Raw genomic sequence first — 9961 nt, 5'->3', positions numbered from 1 at the left:
ACAGCGCCGCCGTCCGACCCTGTCAACATAGTGAATCGGGAGGGGACTGTAGTTGTGAGTATGATAGTATGGACCCACCAGGTCCACTCCCAAACACAAGCAAGCGCCTCTTTTACTTCTCAGATGCAACCCTCATTTTTTTGCTCTAATCCACCCTGCTGATATCTGGGACCACATCATTTTCAATGTATAGTCAACTAACGACAGAATTGCAAAAAAATTTTTGAGGATTTGTTTGGAGGAGCAGGCTATAAACTGGGTTGTGCAGTCTTTGTGGCCCAGCTAACAACATGACTAGCCGAGTAGTTTCTTCTTTGGGAAAATAGGTAGCCCACTGTTTCTTTTGAAGAATACCCAAGCTAGGCCTATTTGTTTTCTCCGACTTATTGGGCTGCAAATCTTTCAAGACGAGGAGGGATGCATTCCGGCCTGGCCAAAGAGTATGGTCAGTGTATCTTAAAAGTAATATCAAAGGGGTTGCAAATTCCAAAACAATTATAGCAAATGGGCAATTAGTTTCTTTTTTTGTTTTTGTTCTTCATTGATATTTTATATCTAATTGGATTTTAACATGACATAGTACTAATTTATTTTTAAATTGTTTTAGTATGGCTACTAATTTTTGGATTAAGAATATTTTGTTCCCCAGCAAAAACATTTGAATTTTTAAAAATTTGCACATTTTTATTTCAATTTGCACATTCACTGACCAGAAAATGGGCATCAATTCTAAAAATGGAAAATGGGCTGCAATAAATTCCATATGAATTAGCAAATGAGTAAAAGTTTAAAAAATAATAGCAAATGGGTTGTACACGCCATATATTTCGAGGCTGACTTGTTTATGCAAGGACTTGTTAGTAAACACACGATTCTAGCAGAAGTGACTATTGGATATCCATCCAACGGCCGACGTGCTTCCTCAATCTCTGATCTTCCTAATCCATCCGCGCCTAAACCAGCATCGGCGGGACTGCCTATGGCCTGCTGTGGTGCGACGTAGGCTTCACCGGCCCACCCTACTCCCTCCACTGGCCTGGCCGCACATAATCAACTGCCTCCTTATTATGCAAAAAATGATTCCTCGCACTGACATCTTGGGCGCACCGGTTCGGAGGCGGACTTGTGGGCCTAATGAGTTGACGCGGATGGGGGGTGAGGGAGTCCTGGATTAGGGGGTGTCTGGATAGCTGAACTATCACCGTTGGTCGGACTCCAAGACTATGAAGATACAAGATTGAAGACTTCATCCCGTGTCCAGATGGGACTTCCCTTGGTGTGGAAGGCAAGCTTGGCGATACGGATATGTAGATCTCCTACTATTATAACCGACTCTGTGTAACCCTAACCCTCTCCGGTGTCTATATAAACCGGAGGGTTTTAGTTCGTAGGACGAACAACAATCATACCATAGGCTAGCTTCTAGGGTTTAGCCTCCTTGATCTCGTGGTAGATCTACTCTTGTACTACCCATATCATCAATATTAATCAAGCAGGAGTAGGGTTTTACCTCCACCGAGAGGGCCTGAACCTGGGTAAAAACATCGTGTCCCTTGTCTCCTGTTACCATCCGCCTAGATGCACAGTTCGGGACCCCCTACCCGAGATCCGCCGGTTTTGACACCGACATTGGTGCTTTCATTGGGAGTTCCTCTGTGTCGTCACCTTTAGGCCCGATGGCTCCTTCGATCATCAACAATGACGCGGTCCAGGGTGAGACTTTTCTCCGCGGACAGACCTTCGTATTCGGCGGCTTTGCACTGTGGGCCAATTCACTTGGCCATCTGGAGCAGATCGAAAGCTACGCCCCTGGCCATCAGGTGAGATTTGGAAATTTGAACTATACGGCTGACATCCGTGGAGACTTGATCTTCGACGGATTCGAGCCACAGCCGAGCGCGCCCACTGTCACGATGGGCATGATATAGCTCTGCTGCCGGACAGTGCCCTGCAAGCCGCACAAGAGTCCGCTCCGACCCTTAGCTCGGAGCTGACTGCGCCGATCGAGGATGGGTGGCTAGACACCGCCTCGGGGGCTGCTACCTCTACGGCGATAGAGCCGAATACCGACCCTATCCCATGTGAAGCTAGTGACCCCTAGGTGTCGGACTCCTCTCCGGACCCCGGACCTTTCGCGCCCCTGCAAATCGAATCCGATTGGGCGCCAATCATGGAGTTGACCGCTGCGGACATCTTTCGGCACTCGCCTTTTGGCGAAATCCTGAATTCACTAAAGTATCTCTCTTAATCAGGAGAGCCCTGGCCGGATTATGGTCAGGATGGTTGGGATGCGGACGATGAATAAATTCAAATCCCACCCACCACCCACTTTGTAGCCACTGTCGATGACTTAACTGACATGCTAGACTTCGACTCCGAAGACATCGACGGTATGGACGACGATTCCGGAGACGACCAAGAACCAGCGCTTACAGGGCACTGGAAGGCCACCTCAACTCACGATGTATATATGGTGGATACACCTAAAGGAAGCAATAACGAGGAACAACAGGACGCTGCGAAGTATAATTCCCTCGAAAAACAGTCAAAACGGTGACGTAAGCGCCGCCCAAATTCCCGCCTCGACAACGACAGCACCCATACAGACCCAGCCATAGAGCAGGGAGAATCGGTGGACGACGAACATGCCCTCGAGCAACCATCCGAACAGGATAACTTGGATCAGCAGCCCGTCCCCGGCAAAGATAACAGTCCAGACGATCTCACACCGGACAAGTTTTTGGATCAGAAGAACCTCCACAAAAGGCTCGTCGCCACTTCGTGTAGCCTGAAAAAGCAGAAGCGGAAGCTCAAAACAGTGGAAGATGCACTCAGAATCAGATGGAGCAAAGTACTCAACACCGCAGACAAATACGGCGACAGTCGCCAAACAAAGAGCTACCCGAAGCGCAAAATACTGCCCGAATTCGATGAGGAGGCCTTAGAGCCCCCGCAACAAAATAACAAAGAGGCCGCCCGGTCGGATGGACGACCACATGACAAGCATAGAGCGGCAAGCGGTGCCGCACACAATCCGGCACGCGAACCACATAAGGATTCGCATCAAAAGGATGGCCCAGTTAGATCCATCTACGGGCCAAGAAAGCAAGATCTTTTAAGCAATGCAACACGCCAAATATCCGAACATCACGGCACACCCAAATACAGGGGAGCCGCACACCTCCTATGTTTCACCGATGAGGTGCTGGATCATGAATTCCGAGCGGGATTTAAACCAATTAACATAGAGGCATACGACGGAACAACAGACCCAGGAGTCTGGATAGAGGATTACATCCTCCGCATACACATGGCTAGTGAAGACGATCTCCACGACCTAAAATATCTACCCCTCAAGCTCAAAGGGCCAGCATGGCACTGGCTTAAAAGCCTCCCAGAAAATACCATTGGAAGTTGGGAAGAGCTCGAGGATGCTTTTAGGGAAAAAATTTCAAGGGACTTATGTCCGCCCTCCGGATGCAGATGATTTAAGTCACATAACTCAACAATCCGGAGAGTCAGCCCGCAAATTCTAGAACAGGTTGTCGGTGCGAGGACGACACCTATGGGATCACGAGAATCCCTACTACGGTTGCGAGGCGCGGGGTTGTGAGAAGGGCGGATCAAACAGGTAGCACACGGATTCTTTGTCCAGGTTCGGGCCGCGAGGATGCGTAAAACCCTACTCCTGCTTTGGTGATTTGTTTATCTGTCTTCTTGAACTAGCAATGGGGCGTGAAGAGCTCCAAAAAGCCGAATCCCCCCTGGTCGCCCTGGGCTTCCTTTTATAGGGAAAGGGGCCGCCACAGTGGCACACAGGAGGTGGAAAGGGCATAGTGATACGATTTTATCCCTCGCATTACATGACAAGGCGCATTTAATGCATCTTGCTTAGGTGTCCTTGCTTTATTGGGGACGGGGGAGAGCCTAGTCTCGTCCGTCGCCGCTCCCTTTCGTGTTGACATGCGCCCTGGCCAGCGGTGCCTGTGGTGCCATGTAGGCAGGCAGGTAGCTGAGGTGGCACAGCGGTGGGTCTCCACGAAGATCTGCTTGCCGCCACGCAGGTGCTTGCCCAACTAGTTGGGTCAGCAGCCGCATGCGAACGGCGGTGGATGGTTCGGAATTGGCGTGGGCCTGATGGTGGCCCTATGGGTGTCCTCGGCAAGGGCCTCGCCGTAGCCCCGGCAAGGGTCTTGCCGGGGCCCCGTCAAGGGTCTTGCCGTGGCGCCTGCTATCATCTCTGGCAAGGCTTCTGCTGGGGGTCTTGTGGTCCTCCTTGGCTGGGATCCCGCCAAGGGTCGTCATCTTCTATAGTGTATATCTGATCTTGAATGTCTTCACAAAGATCTGCATGCCACCACGGGGATGTCTCCCGAATCCTTGCCCCATGGGGGCAGTGGACTCAAGGGTGATTCGCTCCGTATGTGTGGGGTGAGCTGCCACGGCAAGGGTCTTGCCGGGCTTGCTAAAACCACCCCAGCAAGGATCTTGCCAGGGGAGTCCGCTTCGTCCCCTTTGCTCTTTGTGGTCTTGGTCTTGGCGTCGTTCTGCTCCTTTCAAGCTTCGGCCTTACCTTGGCTCACCTCCCTCGCCTTGCTCGGTGCGGTGGAGTCCGTGGCTCGGACTTCCCGTGCACAGTTATAGGGGTACAAAAAGTGGGCCACACGTAAGCGTAATTGCGTCGTTGGGCTACGCCCAAAAACGGTGCGCGGGCAGGCGGGGTAGTTTTTATCGTGGTAAGTTCCTCCGCGTGCTGCGCTTCCCACACCTCCCGCGTGCAGCTCGGCATGGGGAGGCGTGCATGACATGGGCGGCATGCGTGGGGCTGAGCTCTGCGCGCATGCATCACGTTGCAGTAAAAGGGGGCGGTCCGCACCTTCCCCATAAACGGAGGGAGGCGTGGAGGCTCGGGCCATTTACTGATCATGGGGTGGGGAGAGGTCACCTCACCCGTCACCTCGGTCCCGCATGCCCGCCACGTGGTTCTCACGCGCTCAGGGTGGCGAACGGTGGAGGCGGGGAACCGGTCCGTTGCAGTCCGGGGCAGTGAGTTGGTCCCAGTTCCCTGCGCCCTCCGTGTCTCGATTGGCTGAGTGGGGCGGCTGAGCCCCCATCTTGGCTCTTTATAAAGAGCCGGGGGGGAAATGGAGTCCCGCACTCTTCCATCTTCTTCTTTCTTCAGCTTCTGCCCTTCCGCTCCCCCCCTGTCCGTCATGGAGAGAGGGGATCCTGGCTCTTCAATGGTGGCGGCGAGAGTCGCTGCTCGACAACACACCCTCCCTTCCCCTTTACCCGCGGTGGCACAGCCAGCCGCGAGGGGAAGGGGGAGGGGGCGAGGCCGCGGATGAGGTCGAGGTGCTCAGGGAAGGGGAGAACGGGGCGGCGTGCCGGTCCCTCCTCCGCCAGTAGTTCCTCCCTCCGTGGAGGGCCATGTCGGAGATGACCCTTGCGAGTTCTTCGTCAGGCTGCGCCGGTCGCCTCGCCGTCGTTTGCGTCTCCCGACCCAATTCGCGAGCGAGATGGAGTTGGATCCGCCAGAGTCCTTGCAGTTGCATATGAGGGGCTGTTGGATCAGCGGTACGCGAGCTTGCGTCGACTTCCCAGCCCCTCACGTGATGTATCTTGGCCGAGGGTGGAAGACGTTCGCTCATCTTCATCACTTGACGGCGGGGCTTACCCTCCATTTCAAGCTGATGGAGGGCGGCCTCCTCTCCGTCAAGGTCTTCGGGTGCTTCGGGACTCGGGCGAGGTGCTGCATGGAGAGCTCTTCTGATAGAGAAGATTCTTCCTCGGGTGGGAGTGATGAGGAGGACAGCGGCAGCGACGACGAGGGTAGCGGGTGGCAGGATGACGGGTCCGACTAGGTGTCGGGCGTCGCTCCGCGCGGCACCGGCGATCCCATCATCCGTGTTGCCGGCTTCCTGAACTTCTCGGGGTCGTCTCCTTGGGCGGCTGGCGTTGGGAGGCTGTGGAAGAGGAAGAGGGCGGGCGGCAAGGCCTTCAAATCGGAGTACGCGGGCACTCATGCCTTCGACGCGTGCTGACGTACTGCCGCCTCGTCTTCGAGCTCTACTTCCGGCGCCGCCATTACCATCTAGCCTTCGGACGGTCACCGAGATGTTCTCTTGGTCCCTCCTGCCACCCGTAGTTCGCTTAGGTGCTCCCTCTTGCCCTTTTCGCCTCTTTGACCTTCCTCCTGAGGAGAGGGACAAGAAAGGGATTATGGGCACCTTATCTCTTTTTATTTTGTAAGCCTTTAGGATCTAGCTGATTTTAAAACTTGTAATCCCCACTATTCATTTTTTCATTCCCTATGGGCCATACCTGAGTGGAATGTTTTTAATGAAAAAGGGGATGCTTGCCGGGTCATTTGTTTGCTGGTAGAACCCACGATGAGGAATAAATCCTTGATATCCTTAAGATAAACATTTCCTTGCCAGGCAACAGGCCCTGCCGTCTTCCCACTTCGCTCATCCTTTCTCACGCTTTTGGCGGAGGCATGGATGAGGTGGGTTCAGGCTCCTCGTTTCATTCTTTTGCTGCCGCGACTACGACCAAACCTGGCCCCAGGAACAAGCCCTAGGGCCTAGAGTTTTTAAGGGAGCACGGTAGCTTTGGAAAAAACGAGGTTTCACATCCCTCAGTCCATGGGGGAACGCATGATAAGGGATGAAAAACTTATCTGAAGTTGTAGCCCCCGGCAACTCTGGTTTGCCATGGGCAAATCTTTGTACTCGCAGCCCCCGGCAACACTGGCTTGCCGGGGTTTAGATGCCAGTCTGTTCCTCTTTCCTTTCTCGTCCCCAAGTGATCCGACAAGGATATCCGTGAGTCCTGCGAACCAAAAGAAGACAAAAGATCGTCAAAGAGACGCACACCCGACCTCTAAGCTAGGGGTTAGTCGCTGCTAAGCACTATCAACCCAAACCAAGGACGAGACTTGACCTAGCATGCATGCTATAACTTAGGGCGTCAGTGCTTCATTTATTTATGCTCAGGGTCTGCGCCTGGCTTTGTACAAAGGGTTACATGCATCATCCGCAATGCTTGTACAAAAGGTGGCTTGCCGGGGGGCCCGGCAAGCCGCGCCTCACGGGTAAAACTTGCGAAGATGCTCAATGTTCCAGGAGTTACTCACCGGAACAGCATCTTTAGTCCCCAGGCGGACTGCGCCAGGCCTGGTGAATCGTATTACCCGATAAGGGCCTTCCCACTTTGGCGTCAACTTGTTGGAATTCTTGGCCGATTGAACGCGCCGAAGGACAAGGTCGCCTTCCTCAAGGCTCCGGGCATGAACCTTGCGGCTATGGTAGCGGCGCAAGGCTTGCTGGTAGCATGCTGCTCTTACAGCCGCCCAAAGACGATCTTCCTCAAGGAGCACCGCGTCATCTTGCCGCAGTTGCTCTTGCTCAAGCTCGTTATAAGCGAGCACTCGAGGTGACCTGTATATGAGTTCAGTGGGGAGAACTGCTCCTGCCCCGTATACCAGGGCAAAAGGTGTCTGGCCGGTGGCTTGATTTGGCGTTGTTCTGATCGACCAAAGAACCATTGGCAACTCATCAATCCAGTGCCTTCCATTCTTATGCAGCCTGTCAAAGGTCTTGGTCTTCAAGCCTCGCAGTACTTCAGCATTTGCCCTCTCAGCTTGACCATTGCTTCGTGGGTGAGCGACGGAAGCAAAACAGATTCTGCTGCTGAGGTCTTGGATATATTGCATGAAGGTGCGGCTTGTGAACTGGGTGCTGTTGTCGGTGATAACCCTGTTAGGTACGCAAAAACGGCACACCAGTCCCTTGAAGAACTTGACGGCTGACTGGGCTGAGACCTTCCTTACTGCCTCCACCTCTGGCCACTTTGTGAACTTGTCGATTGCAACATACAAGTACTCAAAGCCCCCGACAGCGCGGGGGAGAGGGCCCAGTATGTTGAGCCCCCAGACCAAGAAGGGCTAGGAGAGAGGAATGGTTTGAAGGGCTTGGGCTGGCTGATGAAGCTTCTTTGAATGGAACTGACACGCTTCACACCTGGTGATGAGTGTCGTTGCATCCTGGAGGGCGGTGGGCCAGAAGAAACCTTTTCAGAATGCCTTGCCGGCAAGGGCCCTTGACCCAATGTGGGATCCACAGGTGCCTCCGTGTATCTCTGCCAACAGCTCCAGTCCTTCATCTCGAGGGATACACTTCAATTTCACACCGTTCGGCCTCTTTCTGTACAGGACGTCATCGACGAACTGGTACATGGTAGAGCGACGGGCTACTTTCTCTGCTTCTTCCTGCTCCTCAGGAAGTTCCCCTGTTTGGAGGAAATGGACAATATGTTGTGCCCATGCTGGAGCCTGGGGCTTGACGGCGAGGGCTAAAGGCATCTCCTCCGCTATAGGAACAGCTGTCTCGACGGCGAGAGCTTGACGCTCTGCCGGAGCCAGTCGTCCCGTGGCGGGCTCAGTACCCTCGGCAACATCCTTGCCGGCTGCTCTGGGGAGCTCGATGGGGAAGTACTTGTCGGGCCCTGATTTCCTCCTCTTATTCTGCTCTGTTGATGGATCAACGGATGGCTGAGTTAGCTGAAGCACAAAGGTACCTGGTTCCACAGGTAGCTTGAGGGCAGCGCGTTTGGACAGGTAATCGGCGATATCGTTCTCCACTCGGGGAACGTGTTCAGCACGTATACCGTCGAAACGCTCTTCCAGCTTTCTCACTTCATCGACGTAGGCCTTCATCAATGGGCTCTAGTAATCCATGTTGATTTGCTTGACGACAAGCTGCGAGTCCCCCCTGACGATGAGTTTCTTGATTTCGAGGCCCGCCGCGATTCTAAGACCAGCAAGCAGCCCTTCGTACTCTGCTGTATTGTTGGTTGACACCTCCTTGGGGAAGTGCATCTGGACCACGTACTTGAGGTGCTCTCCAGTGGGCGATACAAGCAGTACGCCAGCCCCGGCGCCTTGTAAGGAGAAAGCTCCATCAAAGTACATGATCCAATCACAACTCGCCCCTTTGCCGGGGAGAGCAGTCTCTTGAGCTTCTTCGTCAGGCGTTGCGGTCCATTCTGCAATGAACTCTGCTAGGACTCGACTCTGAATTGTCGAGGTACTTTCAAACTTGAGACCGAAGCTGGACAGCTCCAGTGCCCATTCCACAATCCTTCCCGTCGCATCCGAATTGTGCAATATCCGCTGCAGAGGGAAGCGAGTGACAACAGTGATTTCGTGTGCCTAGAAGTAGTGGCGCAGCTTCCTCGAGGCCATAAGAAGGCCGAAGAGCAATTTCTGCATGCTGGAGTACCTCGACCTAGCCCCCTGCAGGAGGGAACTAACGAAGTAGACCGGGTGCTGCACCATTTTCTTCTTCGGAGGCACGTCAACTGGCTGCGTCATCTCTACATTGGTGGTGTCGGGCTCTGCCGCTGCCATATCCTTGTTGTTAACCTCTCTCTGTGCCACCAGCGCGGCGCTGACCACCTGGTCTGTCGCCGCCAGGTATAGCAGCAACGACTCCTGTGGCCTGGGTGCGACTAGTATTGGCGTGGAGGAGAGGTACTTCTTCAAATCTTGCAATGCTGCTTCGGCTTCTGGCGTCCACTCCATGGGGCCCGCCTTTTTCAGGATCTTGAAAAAGGGAAGGGCGCGCTCGGCAGACTTGGAAATGAACCTGCCCATCGCGGCGACGCAACCAGCAAGCCGACGCACATCCTTGATTCGCTTGGGTGCTTCAATCTGTTCTATAGCTTTGATTTTGTCCGGGATGGCCTCTATCCCACGTTGTGACACCAAGAACCCGAGAAGCTTGCCGGACGGGACGCCAAAGATGCACTTCTCAGGATTCAGCATGAGATTGATCTTGCGCAGTTTTCAAATGTTTCTTGCAAATATGGTATGAGGGTTGCTCTGTCCTTGGTTTTGACCACTATGTCATCCATGTAAGCCTCCATATTTCTATGGAGTTGGGGTTCAAAACCAATC

The sequence above is a fragment of the Triticum aestivum genome, chromosome 7B (genome assembly GCF_018294505.1).
Source record: "Triticum aestivum cultivar Chinese Spring chromosome 7B, IWGSC CS RefSeq v2.1, whole genome shotgun sequence".
NCBI lineage: Eukaryota > Viridiplantae > Streptophyta > Magnoliopsida > Poales > Poaceae > Triticum > Triticum aestivum.
This window is presented reverse-complemented; position numbering follows the sequence as displayed.